Consider the following 25,110-nt stretch of genomic DNA (forward strand, 5'->3'; position numbering starts at 1 on the left):
TATAGAATGGGAGAAAGTTATTGCAAATCATATATTTAATACGAGATTAACATCCAAACATTTTAGAAACTTTCATGACTCAGCAACAACAAAAATAATCTAATTAAAAATGGACAAAAGAGATGGATAGACATTTCTCCAAAGAAGATCTACAAATGGCAAACATTATTCTACTTTCTCTCAGTATACTGGGGAGGGAGAGGTAAAGATGGGTTCATAGATGGTTACAAAAATACAGTTAAATAGAAGGAATGAAATCTAATGTTTGGTCACCCAATAAGGTGACTATAGTTAAAAATAATTTATTATGTATGCAAAATAACTAGCAGAGTAAAATTTTATTTATTTATTTATTTATTTATTTACTTATTTATTTATTTATGATGAAGTCTCGTTGTGTCACCCAGGCTGGAGGCAAATGGCACGATTTCGGCTCACTGCAACCTCTGCCTCCTAGGTTTAAGTGATTCTCCTGCCTCAGCCTCCCCAGTAGCTTGCTTTACAGGTGTGTGCTACCACGCCCAGATAAGTATTTGTATTTTTACTAGAGATGGGGTTTCACCATGTTGGTCAGGCTGGTCTCGAGCTCCTGACCTCAAAAGATCCACAGACCTTGGTTTCCCAAATTGCTGGGATTACAGGCGTGAGTCACCATGCTTAGCCAAAGAGTGAAATTTAAATGTTCCTAACACAAGGAAATAAAAAATATCTAAGGCAATATATATTCAAATTACCTTGATCTCATCATTACACATTGTATGCTTATATTAAAACATCATATTTACCCCATAAATATGTACAACAATTACATATATATGTAAATTAGGAGTAAAAAATGAAAAAAAATTGGAGAAGCTGTATAAATAGCAGACAAAGTAGATTCAGAACTTGAAATTTCCCAGAAATAGAGGATAACTTACATAATGGAAAAGTTTAATTCACCAAGATATAACTTTCTGAAATACATTTCAAAATGTATGAAATAAAAAGTAATATATCTGAAATGAAAATTAGCCAAATCCACACATACAATGAAAGACTTCAAACCCCTTCTATAAGGAATTGATTGAACACGTACACAGAAAATCACTAAATATATAAAAGACCCAACAAATTATTATATAAATAAGTTGACCTAATTGACTCTATAGAACACTCCATTCACAAAACCAGAAAACATGTTCTTTCCATGTGTATATGAAACATGTAACAAGATAGACTATATTGTTTGTCGTAAAACAAGCCTCAAAATATAAGAGAATGAAAACCCTAAACACCATGTTATCTGACTACAATGAAATTAGACTAAAATGAATAACAGAAAATAAAAAAAGAGAAAATCATCAAATATTTGGAAATTAAATGACACTCTTTTTTTAAGTAAAATTTTTTTTTAACTTTTTCTTTAGGTTCAGGGATACATGCACAGGTTTGTTATATAAGTTAATTGCATGTCACAGCGGTTTGGTATACAGATTATTTTGTCATTCACATAATAAACATAGTATACAACAGGTATTTTTTGATCCTTACCCTCCTCCCTCTCTCCACCTTCAAGTAGGTCCCAGTGTCTGTTGTTTCCTTCTTTGTGTCCATGTGTACTTGATGTTTAGCTCCCATATGTAAAGTGCAGTATTTGGTTTTCTGTTCCTGTGTTAGATTGCTTAGGATAATGGCCTGTAACCGCATTGATGTTGCTGCAAAAGACAGAATCTTGTTCTTTTTTATGGCTGCAGAGCAGTCCACGGTGCATGCATACCCCGTTTTCTTTATCCAGTCCACCATTGATTGGCATTTAGATCATTTCCATTTCTTTGCTATTGTGAGTAGTGCTGCAATGAACATTTTTGTGCATGTGTCTTTATGGTATCATTTCACATCTATCAGGATGGCCATTATCAAAAGAACAAAACAAAACAAGTGTTGGCAAGGATGCAGAGGAGTTGAAACCCTCCTTATAAACTGTTGGTGTAATGTGAAATATTGCAGCCATATGGAAAACAATATAAATATTTCTCAAAATATTGAAAATAGAACTACTGTATGACACAGTAATTCCATTTCTGGGTATATATTCAAAATAATTGAAAACGGGATATCAAAGGAATATTGCCACAGTCACGTTCCTCACAGTGCGTTATTCTTCACAGTTACATTATTCACAACAGCCAAGAAGTGAAGGTAACTCAAATGCCCATCAATAGATGAATGAATAAAGAAAATGTGGTATATACATAAATTGGAATATAATGCAATCTTAAAATAGGAATAAATCCCGTCATATGTCACAACATGGATGAACCTAAAGGACATTATGCTAAGTGAAATAAGCCAGTCACAAAAGGACAAATACTATATGACTTCATTCACATGAAATGTCTAAGGTAATCAAAATCACAGAAACAGAAAGTAGAAAGGTATTAGCGTCGGCGGGGTACAGAAGGATGTAAGAATTAGTATTTAATGGATAGAGTGTTTTAGTGTAACCAGGTGGAAATGTTATAATGAGAGATTTGTTGCAGAGAAATATGAATATAATGAATATTTAAAAATTGTTAAGATGGTAAATTAAAAGTCATGTGTGTTTTACCCTGATAAAAATCAATTGTTTATAAATATTTGGTTTATTTCTGGACTTCAGTCGATGCCATTGGCTTACATATGTATCCTTATTTTGGAACCACACTGTTTTGACCCCTACAACTTTTCAGTAAGCTTGGAAACAAGAAGTTCAAGTCCTTTCATTTGTTTTGCTTTTTCAATACTGTTTTATTGCTTCCGAAGATCTCATGCCCACCATCTGTGCTCAGGTTAGTAGGCTAAGAAAACAGTCGACTAAATTTAATATATCTGTCCCCAATATATAGGTGGAAAAAGAAAGGAGTGAAGATGGAAGGTGTAAGATATGAATAGGATCAAAGAAAGGACACCTACAACACAGAAAGGCAAATAGAGGAGTTCCAAAGATTTAACGCTATTCCTACCAAACTATTAATGTAATTTTTCACAGAATTAGAAAAGTATTCTAAAATTCTTATGGAACAGAAAATGACTCAAAATATCCAAAGCAATTCTGAGCTAAAAGTTAAGTAGATTAACACAGGAACAGAAAACCAAATAACACATGTTATCATAAGTGGCAGTTAAATATTTGATACACATATACATAAATATGGGAACAACAGACACTGGGGACTACTAAAGTGGGAAGATTGACTGGGGGTGAGAGTTGAAAAACTACCTATTGAGTACTATGCTCACTACTCGGGTGGTGTATTCAATCCTACCCCATTCCTCAATGACTTGTAATTTTCCTATATAACATACCTGCATATGTACCCACTAGCCTAAAATAATAATTGAAAAAGATAGTTCTAAAAGCTACCCCTTTTAGGCATAAACATAAGACAAAACTACATCACAACTATGCAAATATACTTGAGAAAAAGTAGAAGGTGAAAATTACAAAAACAAAAAACAAAAAAACAAAAAACAAAAAAATGTGAGCATAAAATGTAAATGACAAATGAAGACCTTTTAGGAAGAATAAATAACTTGAAGGACAGAAACCAGTTCAAAATTTCTTAGTGTTAAGGGACATAAAATAACTTATTTAAAGCATGAACTAAATATAAAATGAGTTCAAAGACCAGATAAAAATCAGCAGCATAAGAAAAGGGAAAGGTTTAGAGCTTAGGAAACAAATGGAGAACAAAAAGTCTCCACAATTTAGAAGCTATTAAACTAGAAAAGTAGGAAACTTAGTAGAATTGCTAAAAATCAAATTAATGAAATTGAGGGAAATTCTGAGATAATCATAGTGAATGCATGTGTATGTTCACTGCAACACAATTCACAATATCAAAGACATGGAATCAATCTGAATGCCCATCAATGACAGATTGAATAAAGAAAATGTGGTACGTATACACCATGGAATGCTATGCAGCCATAAAAAAGGGATGAGATAATGTCTTTTGCGGGAAGATGAATAAAGCTGGAGGCCATTATCCTCAGCAAATTAATTACAGGACCAGAAAACCAAATACTGCATGTTATCACTTTTAAGTGGGAGCTAAATGATGACAACTTATGAGCATAAAGAAGGAAACAACAGATACTGGGGTCTATTTGAGGGTGGAGGGTAGGAGAAAGGAGAAGAGCAGAAAAGATAACTATTGGATACTGGGCTTAATACCTGGGTGATGAAATAATCTGTACAACAAACTCCTGTAACACAAGTTAACCTATGTAGCAAACCTTCACATGTACCCCCAAACCTAAAATAAAAGCTTAAGACAAAGAACTGGTAATTAATATTTATTCCATTTAATCATAAACTTAAGAATAAACAAGGTTTATGGTTACAGATCAGAATGTAAATGTAACATATTCTGATTAAGTTGTAAATGTTATATATTCTAATATCTATTATATATCATATGTGATATATAATATGATATACTTCATATGTGATACATAATATCCATATATCTTATATATATATTTCACACATGTGTATCACAAAATCAATAAATGGTAAATGGAGTATAAAGAATGTCACAGTGCTTCTTTCAAGGCAAGGAGTCAGGGGTTACTGTCTAAGATTGAAACATAAAAGTTATCAATGACTTAAAAATCTCAGTTTTTTAATGTACGTGTGTTTTTATACTGGCAGTTCATCAACAATTCTATGTACAGTCACACTTTTATAACTTTGTATATATTGTCCTCATCTATAATCACTCCTTCTTGCCTATCAAAAAAATCTTCCCATCTTTAATGTCCCAAATCCTTTAAGAGTCTCTCTTTTCTGTGATTATCATATTGAATGTTTAGTACCAATTATGTAGCAAAAATATAGCGATAGCAAAAATGAATATTAACTAATATCTGCATATTCCATACTACACACTGTGACATACATAATACTTCATTTCTCTATATAACATTTGCAAGTAGGCATACTTCTCCCTTTTTTTAATTTGGAAACTTGGTCTCAGGGAAAGTAAATGATCTGCTTAAGGTAGCTTGCCAAAAAATAGCAGGTATGTGTTTGAGTACAGAATTGAAACCAGGTCTGTTTGCCCCTACAGGTCATTCTCTTTTTGCTAAATCCTCCTGCATTCTATAAACTTATTCATATACATTAATTTAACATTCCTCATTACCTTTTATAACTATCAGATAGCATGGCCTTTGACATTTTTGTCTTGCATAACCTCCCCACCACCTCTACTTCTAGGATGTAGCAGAATACTATGGTTATTAGGTGCTCCATAAATAAATTATGAATACGAGGCTGAGGAAAAGGCTTTGGTATTACTGTTTTTATTTTTTCAAACAAAACTAGAAACTATTCTAAGAGCATATTCCTGAAAATAATTCAGCTCAACAGATACCAATTGTTCTGTTGAGCAAGTACCTTTTACAGGTGTTCTCAAATTAGATAACAGAAATTGTATGCTAATAGATTTCTTTCTACAAGTAGACAAATCATTTTATACCCATTTTTTTGTTGTTGTCTGAGCAGAGAGGGCAGTTACAAAAATTTGTACAATAACCTGTAATAATTATTTTCTTAAGAATAAACATGGTAGAAAGAAATCTAGTAGACCTAGGAATGCAGATACTCAGTGCAACAAACATTTTAGTTGTGATTATATGGTTAATGTGAAAACTTAATGGGTCAAATAAGATCTTATGTATGCTTTACCTCTAAGCATTTCATCCATGCTCCTTATAACTGCAAGTATTCTGATATCTCTCTACATATTTCCCCAAGTTGGCACAATTACAATCATGAAAGAAGCAAATTAGATGTGGTAAAAATCTATAAATAGTACAGTAAACATGCCTAGGGAATAATATTTCTAATTTGAGAAGTTAAAAATATGGAAAAATCTGGCAAGACAATTGAATCAGTGAATATATCCCAAAGTTTTCTTAGTGGCAAAGGAATATTTTTCTTTTTGAAAATAAATAAAAGGGACAAAAATTCTGAGAGAAATGACTGATTCTAGGTCTCAGAAAAGAAAATATGCCTAGGGTTTCTTGTAGTGACAGAAAGAAAGGAAGTGCACAAAGGTAAAGGAGTGGAATCATGTCAAAGGGATACAATAAACAATCTGAAAAAGCTCCCAATGTCCAAAGATGAAAAAACTTGTGAAAAGAAATGAGTAACATAATATTGAATTATAACACAAAGTACAAAATAAATATTCATGAATTTATAATGATAAAGATAAGTGATTGCATAAATAATTGAGAGGAGACAAACATTCTTTACAAATGAACTTTTAATAATATATACATATACTTACCTTTCTAGGATATGGAGATTAATCTCCCTTATCTTCATGGTGGGCTGGATTTAGTGACTTGCTTCTTGTAAAACAGAATGTAAAAAGGAAAAAAAAAACCCAGTACCTTTACATGGAAAACCTGGAAAAAATACTATCTTAACCACACGATCAAAGTTAACATTACTATTGACATCACGTGGGTATCGTGTACCCTTTGATGTGACGTAATGAGAAGGTGTTTCATTTTATTGTCAATCTTCTAAAAAACCCATAACTCTGATCTAATCATGAGAAAAACACTAGAAAAAACCATATGGGGGAAAATTCTACATGAATCTATGGAAGAGCTATCTGAGGACTCTGAAAAGTAGTTGGTAACAGGTAGATGTGGAAAGGAAAACAAAACTTAAAATACAGCAGAATAAAAGTGAGTTTTTCATTTATTTTTCCTTGGTTTCTTCCAGCCCAGACTTCAGGGCAGCCTGGCAGTTAAAATTGTGTACCAGAGTTGACAGGAATAACTTCAAAAGAAATTTTCTATTTCTAGTCCAAGAAGCAGGAAAAGAATCAGAGAGAGTGGAGGACATTTCTCTGGGATTTTTGTTTGTTTCCTTTCATTCCCTCTTGCTTCAGCCCCAGGGAGCTCCTGCAGTGATGTCAATTATGCCAGTGGTGGCCAGGCAAGTGCCTAAAACTCCAATGGATGATTAGTCTATATTATCAGATGAAGCATGAATCTAAGAGGAAGGAGAGAATTTTCACTGTTTAATCCTGGATACAGAGAAATTCACAGGAAGTATGCAGAACAACGAAGCTAAAGATTCACTCAGAAGACCAGGAAGTAATGCCTCTGGAAACTGGAAAGAGTTGGGAAGGTTGTAAAAAAAGCTATCTCAAGAAAGCAATACCATCATGTTGTATATGAACCCCTGAACTCATCCTTGAGCTACAAAAGTAGAGATCTGATCTTAAACAACATATCAAGGAAATTACCTTTTAAGGAAGATGATCACCTTCATGCTAGACTGCACATTAGGTGGTGCACACACAAGACAGATTCAAATAGCAGGGTCAAGGTGTCAAAAATTGAACAAACATTGAAACTACTGCCGACAAAAGACAAAGCAGAACTCATCTCAATCTGAGAGTTGGTTGTCTGCTAAAGGGAAAATACCAATATTTGTCAAAGGATATAAACAGCAACAACAAAACAACTCAACATCTTGCAAGGCAAAGGACCATCAACACATGCAAACCCTGAGGTGATACAGATGTTGAAATTATCAGCTAACAATATAAAGGAATATTATAATCATACAACAAAAAATCAGGGTGAACATTCTTGAAAAGAAAGGAGATAGAACATCTCAACAAAGAGACAATATCAAAGCAAAAAAGTAAAATTTTAGAATAAAAAAATCAAAATCAAAACAAAATTTTTACTGGATGGGCTCAGTAACAAAATGGAAACAATAGAAGAAAGATCAATTAAACTTAAGATCAACACAAATATCATAATGTGAACAACAAGAAGAAAATACATGAAAATATGATCAGAGACTCAATAGCCTGCAGAAAAATCCCAGAAAGTCTAACATTTGTGCCAGTAGAGACCCAGAAGGAGAGAAGAAAAAGCATGAAGATACATGCATATCTCCAAATAGTTTTCAAGAATATGGGTGAAATAAATCCTTAAAAATACAAGTATAAGCAAATGTAATTCAGCAGTATACACATGGCACCTAGAGTCAATGCAAGAATACAAAGTTGGTACAGTATTTAAAAATTTGATACATCCATCATAGTAATACACCATACTAGTAATTCATCATATTAATAGAAAAAAAAGAAGAAAAAAACACACAATAATATCAATGCACACAGTAAAGTTTTGAAAAGATGCAACATCTCTACAGCCAACATCATAAAGGTGAGAGACTGAAAGCTTAGGTTATTACATTGTACCAACAGTTTTAAAAAGTTAAAGGTTGGAGGCGGAGCAAGATGGCCGAATAGGAACAGCTCCAGTCTCCAACTCCCAACACGAGCGACACAGAAGAACGGTGATTTCTCCATTTTCAACTGAGGTACTGGGTTCATCTCACTAGGGAGTGCCGGTCAATCGGTGCTGGTCAGCTGCTGCAGCCCGACCAGCGAGAGCTGAAGCAGGGCGAGGCATCGCCTCACCGGGGAAGCGCAAGGGGAAAGGGAATCCCTTTTCCTAGCCAGGGGAACTGAGACACACAACACCTGGAAAATCTGGTAACTCCCACCCCAATACGGCGCTTTAAGCAAACAGGCACACCAGGAGATTATATCCCACACCTGGCCGGGAGGGTCCTATGCACACGGAGCCTCCCTCATTGCTAGCACAGCAGTCTGCAATCTAACCGCAAGGCACCAGCAAGGCTGGGGGAGGGGCGCCCGCCATTGCTGAGGCTTAAGTAGGTAAAAAAAGCCTCTGGGAAGCTCCAACTGGGTGGAGCTCACAGCAGCTCAAGGAAACCTGCCTGTCTCTGTAGACTCAACCTCTGGGGACAGGGCACAACTAAACAACAACAAAAGCAGCAGAAACCTCTGCAGACGCAAATGACTCTGTCTACAGCTTTGAAGAGAGCAGTGGATCTCCCAACATGGAGGTTGAGATCTGAGAAGGGACAGACTGCATGTTCAAGTGGGTCCCTGACCCCTGAGTAGCCTAACTGGGAGACATCCCCCACTAGGGGCAGTCTGACACCCCACACATCACAGGGTGGAGTACAGCCCTGAGAGGAAGCCTCCAAAGCAAGAATCAGACAGGTACAATCGCTGTTCAGCAATATTCTATCTTCTCCAGCCTCTGCTGCTGACACCCAGGCAAACAGGGTCTGGAGTGGACCTCAAGCAATCTCCAACAGACCTGCAGCTGAGGGCCCTGACTGTTAGAAGGAAAACTATCAAACAGGAAGGACACCTACACCCAAACCCCATCAGTATGTCACCATCATCATCAAAGAACAGAGGCAGATAAAACAACAAAGATGGGGAAAAAGCAGGGCAGAAAAGCTGGAAATTCAAAAAATAAGAGCGCATCTCCCCCGGCAAAGGAGCGCAGCTCATCGCCAGCAACGGATCAAAGCTTGACAGAGAATGACTTTGACGAGATGAGAAAAGAAGGCTTCAGTCCATCAAACTTCTCAGAACTAAAGGAGGAATTACGTACCCAGCGCAGAAAACTAAAAATCTTGAAAAAAAGTGGAAGAATTGATGGCTAGAGTAATTAATGCAGAGAAGGTCCTAAACGAAATGAAAGAGATGAAAACCATGACACGAGAAATACGTGACAAATGCACAAGCTTCAGTAACCGACTCGATCAACTGGAAGAAAGAGTATCAGCGATTGAGGATCAAATGAACGAAATGAAGCGAGAAGAGAAACCAAAAGAAAAAAGAAGAAAAAGAAATGAACAAAGCCTGCAAGAAGTATGGGATTATGTAAAAAGACCAAATCTACGTCTGATTGGGGTGCCTGAAAGTGAGGGGGAAAATGGAAACAAGTTGGAAAACACTCTTCAGGATATCATCCAGGAGAACTTCCCCAACCTAGTAGGGCAGGCCAACATTCAAATCCAGGAAATACAGAGAACGCCACAAAGATACTCCTCGAGAAGAGCAACTCCAAGACACATAATTGCCAGATTCACCAAAGTTGAAATGAAGGAAAAAATCTTAAGGGCAGCCAGAGAGAAAGGTCGGGTTACCCACAAAGGGAAGTCCATCAGACTAACAGCAGATCTCTCGGCAGAAACTCTACAAGCCAGAAGAGAGTGGGGGCCAGTATTCAATATTCTTAAAGAAAAGAATTTTAAACCCAGAATTTCATATCCAGCCAAACTAAGTTTCATAAGTGAAGGAGAAATAAAATCCTTTACAGATAAGCAAATGCTTAGAGATTTTGTCACCACTAGGCCTGCCTTACAAGTGACCCTGAAGGAAGCACTCAACATGGAAAGGAACAACTGTTACCAGCCATTGCAAAAACATGCCAAAATGTAAAGACAATCAAGGCTAGAAAGAAAATGCATCAACTAATGAGCAAAATAACCACTTAATATCATAATGGAAGGATCAAGTTCACACATAAGAATATTAACCTTAAATGTAAATGGACTAAATGCTCCAATTAAAAGACACAGACTGGCAAACTGGATAAAGATTCAACACCCATCAGTTTGCTGTATTCAGGAGACTCATCTCACATGCAGAGACATACATAGGCTCAAAATAAAGGGATGGAGGAAGATTTACCAAGCAAACGGAGAACAAAAAAAAGCAGGGGTTGCAATACTAGTCTCTGATAAAACAGACTTTAAACCATCAAAGATCAAAAGAGACAAAGAAGGCTATTACATAATGGTAAAAGGATCAATTCAACAGGAAGAGCTAACTATCCTAAATATATATGCACCCAGTACAGGAGCACCCAGATTCATCAAGCAAGTCCTTAGAGACTTACAAAGAGACATAGACTCCCATACAATAATCATGGGAGACTTCAACACTCCACTGTCAACATTAGACAGATCAACGAGACAGAAAGTTAACAAGGATATCCAGGAATTGAACTCATCTCTGCAGCAAGCAGACCTAATAGACATCTATAGAACTCTCCACCCCAAATCAACAGAATACACATTCTTATCAGCACCACATCGCACTTAATCCAAAATTGACCACATAATTGTCCGGAGCTGCACGCCCCGGCCATAGCGAATAATAACTGATGATTAAAAACGCCTGAGCTCTATTCATTTCCACCTTCTACCACCTCCCTAGATTTACCTTTTTCCCTGTATTAATACCTCATAAAAGATGGCGCTCTTCCTGCTTCTCCTTCACCCATTTTTCCCGCGCCCGTGAAAATTACTACCTGACAGCGCAGGTGCAACATGACGTTCGACCAGAGAAACCAATACCTATCTGGCCACGCCTCCACTATGAGATCATTTTTGCCTTGGCCAAACCCCTTCCCCTCCAAGTGTATATAAGGCATTGTATTACCGCCATTAAACGAGACTTGATCAGAGCACTGTCTTGTCTCCATTTCTCGTATCTCTTGTTCCCCAAATTCCCACCCCCTCCTCCAGGGCCTGCTTCGACAATCCCGCAGGCCGGGATACATAATTGGAAGTAAAGCTCTCCTCAGCAAATGTACAAGAACAGAAATTATAACAAACTATCTCTCAGACCACAGTGCAATCAAACTAGAACTCAGGACTAAGAAACTCAATCAAAACTGTTCAACTACATGGAAACTGAACAACCTGCTCCTGAATGACTACTGGGTACATAATGAAATGAAGGCAGAAATAAAGATGTTCTTTGAAACCAAAGAGGACAAAGATACAACATACCAGAATATCTGGGACACATTTAAAGCAGTGTGTAGAGGGAAATTTATAGCACTAAATGCCCACAAGAGAAAGCTGGAAAGATCTAAAATTGACACCCTAACATCACAATTAAAACAACTAGAGAAGCAAGAGCAAACACATTCAAAAGCCAGCAGAAGGCAAGAAATAACTAAGATCAGAACAGAACTGAAGGAGATAGAGACACAAAAATCCCTCCAAAAAATCAATGAATCCAGGAGTTGGTTTTTTGAAAAATCAACAAAATTGACAGACCACTAGCAAGACTAATAAAGAAGAAAAGAGAGAAGAATCAAATAGACGCAATAAAAAATTATAAAGGGGATGTCACCACCGACCCCACAGAAATACAAACTACCATCAGAGAATACTATAAACACCTCTATGCAAATAACCTGGAAAATCTAGAAGAAATTGATAATTTCCTGGACACTTACACTCTTCCAAGACTAAACCAGGAAGATGTTGAATCTTAGAATAGACCAATAGCAGGCTCTGAAATTGAGGCAATAATTAAGAGCCTACCAACGAAAAAAAGTCCAGGACCAGATGGATTCACAGCTGAATTCTACCAGAGGTACAAGGAGGAGCTGGTACCATTCCTTCTGAAACTATTCCAATCAATAGAAAAAGAGGGAATCCTCCCTAACTCATTTTATGAGGCCAACATCATCCTGATACCAAAGCCTGGCAGAGACACAACAAAAAAAGAGAATTTTAGACCAATATCCCTGATGAACATCGATACAAAAATCCTCAATAAAATACTGGCAAACCGGATTCAGCAGCACATCAAAAAGCTTATCCACCATGATCAACTGGGCTTCATCCCTGGGATGCAAGGCTGGTTCAACATTCGCAAATCAATAAACATAATCCAGCATATAAACAGAACCAAAGACAAGAACCACATGATTATCTCAATAGATGCAGAAAAGGCTTTTGACAAAATTCAACAGCCCTTCATGCAAAAAACGCTCAATAAATTCGGTATTGATGGAACGTACCTCAAAATAATAAGAGCTATTTATGACAAACCCACAGCCAATATCATACTGAATGGGCAAAAACTGGAAAAATTCCCTTTGAAAACTGGCACAAGACAGGGATGCCCTCTCTCACCACTCCTATTCAACATAGTGTTGGAAGTTCTGGCTAGGGCAATCAGGCAAGAGAAAGAAATCAAGGGTATTCAGTTAGGAAAAGAAGAAGTCAAATTGTCCCTCTTTGCAGATGACATGATTATATATTTAGAAAACCCCATTGTCTCAGCCCAAAATCTCCTTGAGCTGATAAACAACTTCAGCAAAGTCTCAGGATACAAAATTAATGTGCCAAAATCACAAGCATTCTTATACACCAGTAACAGACAAACACAGAGCCAAATCATGAATGAACTTCCATTCACAATTGCTTCAAAGAGAATAAAATACCTAGGAATCCAACATACAACGGATGTCAAGGACCTCTTCAAGGAGAACTACAAACCACTGCTCAGTGAAATAAAAGAGGACACACAAAAATGGTAGAACATACCATGCTCATGGATAGGAAGAATCAATATCGTGAATATGGCCATACTGCCCAAGGTTATTTATAGATTCAATGCCATCCCCATCAAGCTACCAATGAGTTTCTTCACAGAATTGGAAAAAACTGCTTTAAAGTTCATATGGAACCAAAAAAGAGCCCGCATCTCCAAGACAATCCTAAGTCAAAAGAACAAAGCTGGAGGCATCACGCTACCTGACTTGAAACTATACTACAAGGCTACAGTAACCAAAACAGCATAGTACTGGTACCAAAACAGAGATATAGACCAATGGAACAGAACAGAGTCCTCAGAAATAATACCACACATCTACAGCCATCTGTTCTTTGACAAACTTGAGAACAACAAGAAATGGGGAAAGGATTCCCTGTTTAATAAATGGTGCTGGGAAAATTGGCTAGCCATAAGTAGAAAGCTGAAACTGGATCCTTTCCTTACTCCTTATACGAAAATTAATTCAAGATGGATTAGAGACTTAAATGTTAGACCTAATACCATAAAAACTCTAGAGGAAACCTAGGTAGTACCATTCAGGACATAGGCACGGGCAAAGACTTCATGTCTAAAACACCAAAAGCAACGGCAGCAAAAACCAAAATTGACAAATGGGATCTAATTAAACTAAAGAGCTTCTGCACAGCAAAAGAAACTACCATCAGAGTGAACAGGCAACCTACAGAATGGAAGAACATTTTTGCAATCTACTCATCTGACAAAGGGCTAATATCCAGAACCTACAAAGAACTCAAACAAATTTACAAGAAAAAAACAAACAACCCCATCAAAAAGTGGGCAAAGGATATGAACAGACATTTCTCAAAAGAAGACATGCATACAGCCAACAGACACATGAAAAATGCTCATCATCACTGGCCATCAGAGAAATGAAAATCAAAACCACAATAAGGTACCATCTCACACCAGTTAGAATGGCGATCATTAAAAAGTCAGTAAACAACAGGTGCTGGAGAGGATGTGGAGAAATAGGAACACTTTTACACTGTTGGTGGGATTGTAAACTAGTTCAACCATTATGGTAAACAGTATGGCGATTCCTCAAGGATCTAGAACTAGAAGTACCATATGACCCAGCCATCCCATTACTGGGTATATACCCAAAGGATTATAAATCATGCTGCTATAAAGACACATGCACACGTATGTTTATTGCAGCACTATTCACAATAGCAAAGACTTGGAATCAACCCAAATGTCCATCAGTGACAGACTGGATTAAGAAAATGTGGCACATATACACCATGGAATACTATGCAGCCATCAAAAAGGATGAGTTTGTGTCCTTTGTAGGGACATGGATGCAGCTGGAAACCATCATTCTTAGCAAACTATCACAAGAACAGAAAAACAAACACCACATGTTCTCACTCATAGGTGGGAACTGAACAATGAGATCACTTGGACTCGGGAAGGGGAACATCACACACCGGGGCCTATCATGGGGAGGGGGGAGTGGGGAGGGATTGCATTGGGAGATATACCTGATGTGAATGACGAGTTGATGGGTGCTGACGAGTTGATGGGTGCAGCACAGCAACATGGCACAAGTATACATATGTAACAAACCTGCACGTTATGCACATGTACCCTAGAACTTAAAGTATAATAATAATAAAAAATAAATTTGAAAATACAAAAAAAAGTTAAAGGTTATAAACTCTACATTAATTTACATTAAACTCAGAAAATTAGGAATGAAAGTGAACTTCTTAATCCTGATAAGTGGCATTTACATATAACCCATTGATAATATAAAAATTAATAGTAAGAGGGTTCGGGAGCAAGATGGCCGAATAGCAAGAGCTCCAGCCTCCAGCTCCCAGTGCCAGCGACACAGAAGACCAGTGATTTCTGCATTTTCAACTGAGGTACCGGGTTCATCTCACTGGGGAGTGCCAGACAGTTGGTGCTGGCCCACGGGTGCAGCCCGACCAGTGAGAGCTGAAGCAGGGCAAGGCATCGCCTCACCTGGGAAGTGCAAGGGGGATGGAAATCCCTTTTCCTAGCCAAAGGAAATTGAGACACACAACACCTGGAACATTGTGTAACTCCCACCCTAATACTGCACTTTACCAAGGGTCTTAGCAAATGGCACACCAGGAGATTATATCCTACACCTGGCCCGGAGGGTCCCAGGCCCACGGAGCCTCCCTCACTGCTAGCACAGCAGTCTGATATCTAACTGCAAGGCGGCAGTCAGGCTGGGGGAGGGGTGCCTGCCTCTGCTGATGTTTAAGTAGGTAAACAAAGCCTCTGGGAAGCTCGAACTGGGTGGAGCCCACCACAACTCAAGGAGTCCTGCCTGTCTCTGTAGACTCCACCTTTGGGTGGAGTCTGACAGTTGTCTGACAGCTTTGAAGAGAGCAGTGGATCTCCCAGCACGGAGGTTGAGATCTGAGAACGGACAGACTGCCTGTTCAAGTGGGTCCCTGACCCCTGAGTAGCCTAACTGGGAGACATCGTCAACTAGGTGCAGACCGACACCTCACACCTCGCACAGCTGGGTACTCCCCTGAGACGAAGCTTCCAGAGCAAGAATCAGACAGCAGCACTAGCTGTTCAGCAACATTCTATCTTCTGCAGCCTCTGCTGCTGATACCCAGGCAAACAGGGTCTGGAGTGGACCTCAAACAATCTCCAACAGACCTACAGCTGACGGTCCTGACTGTTAGAAGGAAAACTAACAAACAGAAAGGACACCCACACCAAAACCCCATCAGTACGTCACCAGCATCAAAGACCAAAGGCAGATAAAACCACAAAGATGGGGAAAAAGCAGTGCCGAAAAGCTGGAAATTTAAAAAATCAGAGCGCATCTCCCCCTCCAAAGGAACGCAACTCATCGCCAGCAACGGATAAAAGCTAGATGGAGAATGACTTTGACAAGTTGAGAGGAGAAGCCTTCAGTCGATCAAACTTCTCAGAGCTAAAGGAGGAACTACGTAGCCAGCACAAAGAAACTAAAAATCTTGAAAAAACAATGGAAGAATGGATAACTAGAATAATCAATGCAGAGAAGGCCATAAACGAACTGACAGAGATAAAAACCATGACAGAGAGCTACGTGACAAATGCACAAGCTTCAGTAACCGACTCGATCAATTGGAAGAAAGAGTAACAATAATTGAAGATCAAATGAATGAAATGAAGAGAGAAGAGAAGTCTAGAGGAAAAAAAGGAAAAGAAATGAACAAAGCCTCCAGGAAATAAGGGATTATGTGAAAAGACCAAATCTACATCTGATTGGTGTGCCTGAAAGTGAGGGGGAAAATGGAAACAAGTTGGAAAACACTCCTCAGGACATCATCCAGGAGAACTTTCCCAACCTAGTAAGGAAGGCCAACATTCAAATTCAGGAAACACAAAGAACGCCACAAAGATACTCCTTGAGAACAGCAACTCCAATTGTCAGATTCACTAAAGTTGAAATGAAGGAAAAACTGTTAAGGGCAGCCAGAGAGAAAGGTCGAGTTACCCACAAAGGGAAGCCCATTAGACTAACAGCAGATCTCTTGGCATAAACTCTAGAAGCCAGAAGAGTGTGGGGGCCAATATTCAACATTCTTAAAGGAAAGAATTTTCAACCCAGAATTTCATATCCAGCCAAACTAAGTTTCATAAGTGAAGGAGAAATAAAATCCTTTACAGACAAGCAAATGTTTAGAGATTTTGTCACCACCAGGCCTGCACTACAAGAGATCCTGAAGGAAGCACTAAACATGGAAAGGAACAAACGGTACCAGCCATTGTAAAAACATGCCAAAATGTAAAGACCATAGAGGCTAGGAAGAAACTGCATCAACTAACGAGAAAAATAACCAGTTAATATCCCAATGACAGGATCAAGTTCACACATAACAATATTAACCATAAATGTAAATGGACTAAGGGTCCAATTAAAAGATATAGACTGGCAAATTGGATAAAGAGTCAAGACCCATCAGTTTGCTGTATTCAGGAGACCCATCTCACATGCAGAGACACACATAGGCTCAAAATAAAGGGATGGAAGAAGATCTACCAAGCAAAGGGAGAGAAAGAAAAGCAGGGGTTGAAATCCTAGTCTCTGATAAAACAGACTTCAAATCATCAAAGATCAAAAGAGACAAAGAAGGACACTACATAATGGTAAAGGTATCAATTCAACAGGAAGAGTTAACTATCCTAAATATGAATGTGCCCAATATAGGAGCACCCAGATTCATAAAGCAAGTCCTTAGAGACTTACAAAGAGACTTAGACTCCCATACAATAATAATGGGAAACTTCAACACCCCACTGTCAACATTAGATAGATCAACAAGACAGAAAGTTAACAAGGATATCCAAGAATTGAACTCAACTCTGCACCAAGTGGACCTAATAGATATCTACAGAACTCTCCACCCCAAATCAACAGAATATACATTCTTCTCAGCACCACATCGCACTTATTCCAAAATTGACCACATAGTTGGAAGTAAAGAACTCCTCAGTAAATGTAAAATAACAGAAATTATAACAAACTGTCTCTCGGACCACAGTGCAATCAAACTAGAACTCAGGATTAAGAAACTCAATCAAAACTGCTCAACTACATGGAAACTGAATAACCTGCTCCTGAATGACTACTGGGTACATAACGAAATGAAGGCAAAAACAAAGATGTTCTTTGAAGCCAGTGAGAACAAAGATACAACATACCAGTATCTCTGGGACACATTTAAAACAGTGTGTAGAGGGAAATTTATAGCACTAAATGCCCACAAGAGAAAGCAGGAAAGATCTAAAATTGACACTCTAACATCGCAATTAAAAGAACTAGAGAAGCAAGAGCAAACACATTCGAAAGCTAGCAGAAGGCAAGAAATAACTAAGATCAGAGCAGAACTGAAGGAGATAGAGACACAAAAACCCTCCAAAAAAATCAATGAATCCAGAAGGTAGATTTTTGTAAAGATCAACAAAATTGATAGATCGCTAGCAAGACTAATAAAGAAGAAAAGAGAGAAGAATCAAATGGACACAATAAAAAATTATAAAGGGGATATCACCACCGACCCCACAGAAATACAAACTACCATCAGAGAATACGATAAACACCTCTTCGCAAATAAACCAGAAAACCTAGAAGAAATGGATAATTTCCTAGACACTTACACTCTCCCAGGACTAAACCAGGAAGAAGTTGAATCCCTGAATGGACCAATAGCAGGCTCTGAAATTGAGGCAATAATTAATAGCCTATCAACCAAAAAAGGTCGAGGACCAGATGGATTCACTGCCTAATTCTACCGGAGGTACAAGAAGGAGCTGCTATCATTCCTTCTGAAACTATTCCAATCAATAGAAAAAGAGGGAATCCTCCTTAACTCATTTTATGAGGCCAACATCATCCTGATACCAAAGCCTGGCAGAAACACAACCAAAAAAAGAGAATTTTAGACAAATATCCCTGATGAACATCGATGCAACAATCCTCAATAAAATACTGGCAAACTGAATTCAGCAGCACATCAAAAAGCTTATCCACCATGATCAAGTGGGCTTCATCCTTGGGATGCAAGGCTGGTTCAACATACACAAATCAATAAACGTAATCCAGCATATAAAGAGAACCAAAGACAAAAACCACATGATTATCTCAACAGATGCAGAAAAGGTCTTTGACAAAATTCAACAGCCCTTCATGCGAAAAATTCTCAATAAATTCGGTATTGATGGAACATATCTCAAAATAATAAGACAAGCCCACAGCCAATATCATATTGAATGGGCAAAAACTGGAAGCATTCCCATTGAAAACAGGCATAAGACAGGGATACCCTCTCTCACCACTCCTATTCGACATAGTGTTGGAAGTTCTGGCTAGGATAATCAAGCAAGAGAAAGAAATAAAGGGTTTTCTGTTAGGAAAAGAAGAAGTCAAATTATCCCGGTTTGCAGATGACATGATTGTATATTTAAAAAACCCCATCATCTCAGCCAAAAATCTCCTTAAGCTCATAAGCATCTTCAGTAAAGTCTCAGGATACAAAATTAATGTGTAAAAATCACAAGTATTCTTATACACCAGTAACAGATAAACACAGAGCCAAATCATGAATGAACATCCATTCACAATTGATTCATAGAGAATAAAATACTTAGGAATCCAACTTACAAGGGATGTAAAGGACCTCTTCAAGGAGAACTACAAACCACTGCTCAGTGAAATAAAAGAGGACACACAAAAATGGAAGAACATACCATGCTCATGGATAGGAAGAATCAATATCGTGAAAATGGCCATACTGCCCAAGGAAATTACAGATTTAATGCCATTCCCATCAAGCTACCAATGAGTTTCTTCACAGAATTGGAAAAAACTGCTTTAAAGTTCATATGGAACCAAAAAAGAGCCCGCATCTCCAAGACAATCCTAAGTCAAAAGAACAAAGCTGGAGACATCACACTACCTGACTTCAAACTATACTACAAGGCTACAGTAACCAAAACAGCATGGTACTGGTACCAAAACAGAGATATAGACCAATGGAACAGAACAGAGTCCTCAGACATAATACCACACATCTACATCCATCTGATCTTTGACAAACCTGAGAGAAACAAGAAATGGGGAAAGGATTCCCTATTTAATAAATGGTGCTGGGAAAATTGGCTAGCCATAAGTAGAAAGTTGAAACTTGATTCTTTCCTTACTCCTTATACGAAAATTAATTCAAGATGGATTAGAGACTTAAATGTTAGACCTAGAACCATAAAAGCCCTAGAAGAAAACCTAGGTCATACCATTCAGGACATAGGCATGGGCAAGGTCTTCTTGTCTAAAACACCAAAAGAAATGGCAACAGAAGCCAAAAGTGACAAATTGGATCTAATTAAACTAAAGAGCTTCTGCACAGCAAAAGAAACTACCATCAGAGTGAACAGGCAACCTACAGAGTGGGAGAAGATTTTTACAGTCTACTCATCTGACAAAGGGCTAATATCCAGAACCTACAAAGAACTCAAACAAATTTATGAGAAAAAAACAAACAACCCCATCAAAAAGTGGGCAAAGCATATGAACAGACATTTCTCAAAAGAAGACATTCATACAGCCAACAGACACATGAAAAAATGCTCATCATCACTGGCCATCAGAGAAATGCAAATCAAAACCACAATGAGATACCATCTCACACCAGTTAGAATGGCAATCATTAAAAAGTCAGGAAACAGCAGGTGCTGGAGAGGATGTGGAGAAATAGGAACACTTTTACACTGTTGGTGGGATTGTAAACTAGTTCAACCATTATGGAAAACAGTATGGCGATCCCTCAAGGATCTAGAACTAGATGTACCATACGACCCAGCCATCCCATTACTGGGTATATACCCAAAGGATTATAAATCATGCTGCTATAAAGACACATGCACACGTATGTTTATTGCGGCACTGTTCACAATAGCAAAGACTTGGAATCAACCCAAATGTCCATCAGTGACAGATTGGATTAAGAAAATGTGGCACATATTCACCATGGAATACTATGCAGCCATCAAAAAGGATGAGTTTGTGTCCTTTGTAGGGACATGGATGCAGCTGGAAACCATCATTCTTAGCAAACTATCACAAGAACAGAAAACCAAACACCGCATGTTCTCACTCATAGGTGGGAACTGAACAATGAGATCACTTGGACTCGGGAAGGGGAACATCACACACTGGGGCCTATCATAGAGAGGGGGGAGGGAGGACGGGGGAGGGATTGCATTGGGAGTTACACTTGATGTAAATGACAAGTTGATGGGTGCTGACGAGTTGATGGGTGCAGCACAGCAATATGGCACAAGTATACATATGTAACAAACCTGCATGTTATGCACATGTACCCTAGAACTTAAAGTATAATAATAATAAAAACGTTGTTTTTTTCAAAATATAAACAAAATTGACAAACCTATAGTCAGACTAAGAAATACAGAGAGAAGACCCAAATTAATTGAATCAGTAATGAAAAGGAAGACATTAGAACTGATACTGCAGAAATTCAAAGGATCAGTAGAGGCTACTAAGGGCCAATAAAACGTAGAAGAAATGGATAAATTCCTAGACACATAAAACTACCAAGATTGAATCATGAAGAAATCCAAAATCTTAACTGATTAATAACAAATAATGAGATTGAAGCTTTAGTAAAAATTCCCACGGCTTCACTGCTGAATTCTACCAAACATTTAAAGAACTAATACCAAGCCTATTCAAACTATTCCAAAAAAAACAGGGGAGGAGAGAAACTGCCAAATCCATTCTACAAGGCCAGTAATACCCTGATACCAAAATCAGGCAAACACACATCAGTAAAAGAGTATGTACAGGCCAATATATCTGATGAACAATGATACAAAATTCTTCAACTAAATACTAGCAAACTAAATTTAACAATACTTTTACAAACTTGTTTATCATGACCAAGTGGGATTTATCCCTGGAATGCAAGCATGGTCCAGTATGTGCAAGTTAATCAATGTGATACATCGTATCAGCAGAATGAAGTGAAATAACCATGTATTTACACATTTGAGGATGAAAAAACATTTGATAGATTTCAGCATCCCTTCATGATGAAAACACTTAAAAAACTGGGTATAGAAGAAACATACCTCAGCACAATAAAAGCTATATTTGATAGATCTACAGCTAATACTACTGAATGGATAACAACTGAAAGCCTTTCCTTTAAGATCTGGAACATGACAAGGATATCCACTCTCACCATTGTTATTCTGCATACTACTGAACTTTCTAGCTAGAGCAGTCAGACAAGAGGAAGAAATAAAAGGCATTCTAATTGGAAAGAAAGAAGTCAAGTTATCCTTATTTGCAGATGATCTTATCTGATCTTTGATATTATATATGAAAAAACCTAAAGACTCCACCAACTAAGTAGTAGAACTGATAAAGAAATTCAATAAAATTAAAGGATACAGAGTCAACATACAAAAATCAGTAACATTTCTATATTCCAACAGCAAATGATCTGAAAAAGAAATCAAGTGGGTAATCACATTTACAATAGCTACAAATAAAATAAAATATCTAAGAATTAACCAAAGAAGTGAAACATCTCTACAATGAAAACTATAAAACTTTGATGACAGAAATTAAAGAGGACACAGAAAATCAAAAGATATTCTATGTTCATGAATTGGAATAATCAGTATTGCTAAAATTTCAATATTTCCCAAAGAAATCTACTGATTTAATGCAATCCTGATTAAAATACCAATGACATTCTTCACAGAAATAGAAAAAAATCCTAACATTTACATAATACCAAAAAAGACCGAGAAGAGATAAAACTCTCTTGAGTAAAAGAACAAAATACAAAGAATCACATTACCTGACTTCAAATTATACTACAAAAAAATGGCAGGGTACTGGCATAAAAACAGACACATAGACAAATGGAACGGAATAGAGAACTTGAAATAACAAATCCACTCATATAGAGCAAATTCATTTTTGACAAAAGTGCCAAAAACATACAAAGGGGAAAGGATAGTCTCTTAAATAATTATCCGTCGATAAAGGATAGTCTCCGGAAAAATTGGATATCCATACTCAGAAGAATGAAACCACACTCCTATTTTTTGCCATATACAAAAATCAAATCAAAATGAATTAAAGACTTAAATCTAAGACCTCAAGCTATGAAACTACTAAGAGAAATCTTTTAGAAAACTCTCCAGGACATTAGACTGAACCAGGATTTTTCGGGTAGTTTCCCACAAGCAGAGAGATACAAAACAAAAAATGGACAAATGGGATCACATCTAGATAAAAAGCTTCTGCCTAGCAAAGGAAACAATCAACAAAGTGAAAAGAGAACCCACAGAATGGGACAAAATATTTACAAACTACCTATCTGACAAAGGATTAATAACCAGAACATATAAGGAGCTCAAACAACTCTAGGAAAAACTCTAATAATTCAATTTAAAAATGGGCAAAATATCTGAATAGACATTTTTCAAATAAAGACACACAAAGACAAACAGGTTTATGAAAAGGTGGTCAACATCACTGATCATCAGAACAATGTGAATGAAAACTACAATGAGGTATCATCTCATCCCAGTTAAAATTGTTTATATCCAAATGTCAAGCAATAAAAAATTCTGATGTGCATGTATACTATTAGTGGGAAAGTAAATTAGTACAACCACTATGCAGACAGTTTTCAGGCTTCTCAAAAAACTAAAAATAGAACTACCATACGACCCGGCGATCTCGCTTCTACATATATACCCCAAAGAAAGGAAATCAGTATATCGAAGAGATGTCTGCACTCCCATGCTTATTGCAGCACTATTCACAATGGCTCAAAATTGGAAGCAACATAATTGACCATTAACAGACAAATAGATAAAGAAAGCAGACCTTTACCAATACTGTAATAACTTGGTTACTGTGGCTCTCAAGATAGTATTATATATCATTTATACACAATAGAGTGTTATTCAGCCATGAAAAGGAATCAGATCCTGTCATTTGCAACAACATGAATGGAAATAGAGGTCATTATGTTAAGAGAAATAAGCTAACTGCAGAAAGGCAAACTTCACATGGTCTCAATTATTTGTGGGATCTAGAAATTAAAACAATTGAACTCATGGAGATAGAGAGCAGAATGATGTTTATCAGAAGCTGTGAAGGATAGTAGAGTGTGAGGAAGTGGGAATGGTTAATGGATACCAAAAAAAGTTTGGTGAAATAAATAAGATCTAGTATTTGATACCACAACAAGGTGACTATATTTAATACTAATTTACAGTAGATTTAAAAATAAATAAAAGTGTATAGTTGAATTACTTGTAAGAAAGGACAAATGCTTGAGGTAATGCATACCCCATTTACCCTGATATGATTATTATGCATTTTATGCCTGTATTAAAATATCTCATGTACAATAAATATATACAACTACGTTGCATCTAAAAAATTAAAAATAAAAATTAATTTTAAAACACTTTGCCCATTTTATGTCTTTTATTATGTTAAATTTTGAGTTCTTTATATATTCTGGTTAAAAATCCTTAATATATGTTATTTTAAATACTTCTTTCAGTGTTTTAATTCACTTAAATTTATTTTGCCAAGGAAAAATTTTAAATTTGGATAAAGTCCAATATTTTTTTATGGATCATGGATCATGCTTTCTGTTTCACATTCAAGGTCTCTGCTCAATATAAAGATAGAAATACTGCCTTCCATGTTTTTTCAAAAAAATATAAATATCTTATCCATTTTACCTCAATTTTCTGTATGACTTATACTATTTGGATCAGAATAAATTCACGCTTTTATTTACTTAGTATATAGATGTCCAAGTATTTCAATACTATCTGTTGATAGGACTAAACTTACTCTGTTGAATTGCCTTTGTACTTCTGTCAAAAATAAATTGCGGGTCTCTTTCTGGACTCTCCATTATGTTCCATTGATCTAGGTTTCTAGACCTCTACCAATACCATAATAAGTTGGTTACTGCAGCTCTCAAGATAGTATTATATATCACATAGTCTGAATTCTACAACTTTTTTCTTTTTCAAAATGTTTTAACTATTTTACGTCCTAGGAATTACTATAAAATTTTTAGAAGGCACTTGTATGAATCTATAAGAACATCTGGGATTTTGATTGAAATTGCATTAAATCTATGAATTAATATGGGCAGAAGTGATCCCTTAGCTATATAGAGTTTTTCAGTCCATGAATGCAATATGTTATTTGTTTAAACATTCTCTGGTTACTATTATAAGCATTTGTTTTTAGTATGCAGATTCTTCTAAGGTT

Source organism: Macaca mulatta, chromosome X (genome assembly GCF_049350105.2).
Source record: "Macaca mulatta isolate MMU2019108-1 chromosome X, T2T-MMU8v2.0, whole genome shotgun sequence".
Lineage (NCBI taxonomy): Eukaryota > Metazoa > Chordata > Mammalia > Primates > Cercopithecidae > Macaca > Macaca mulatta.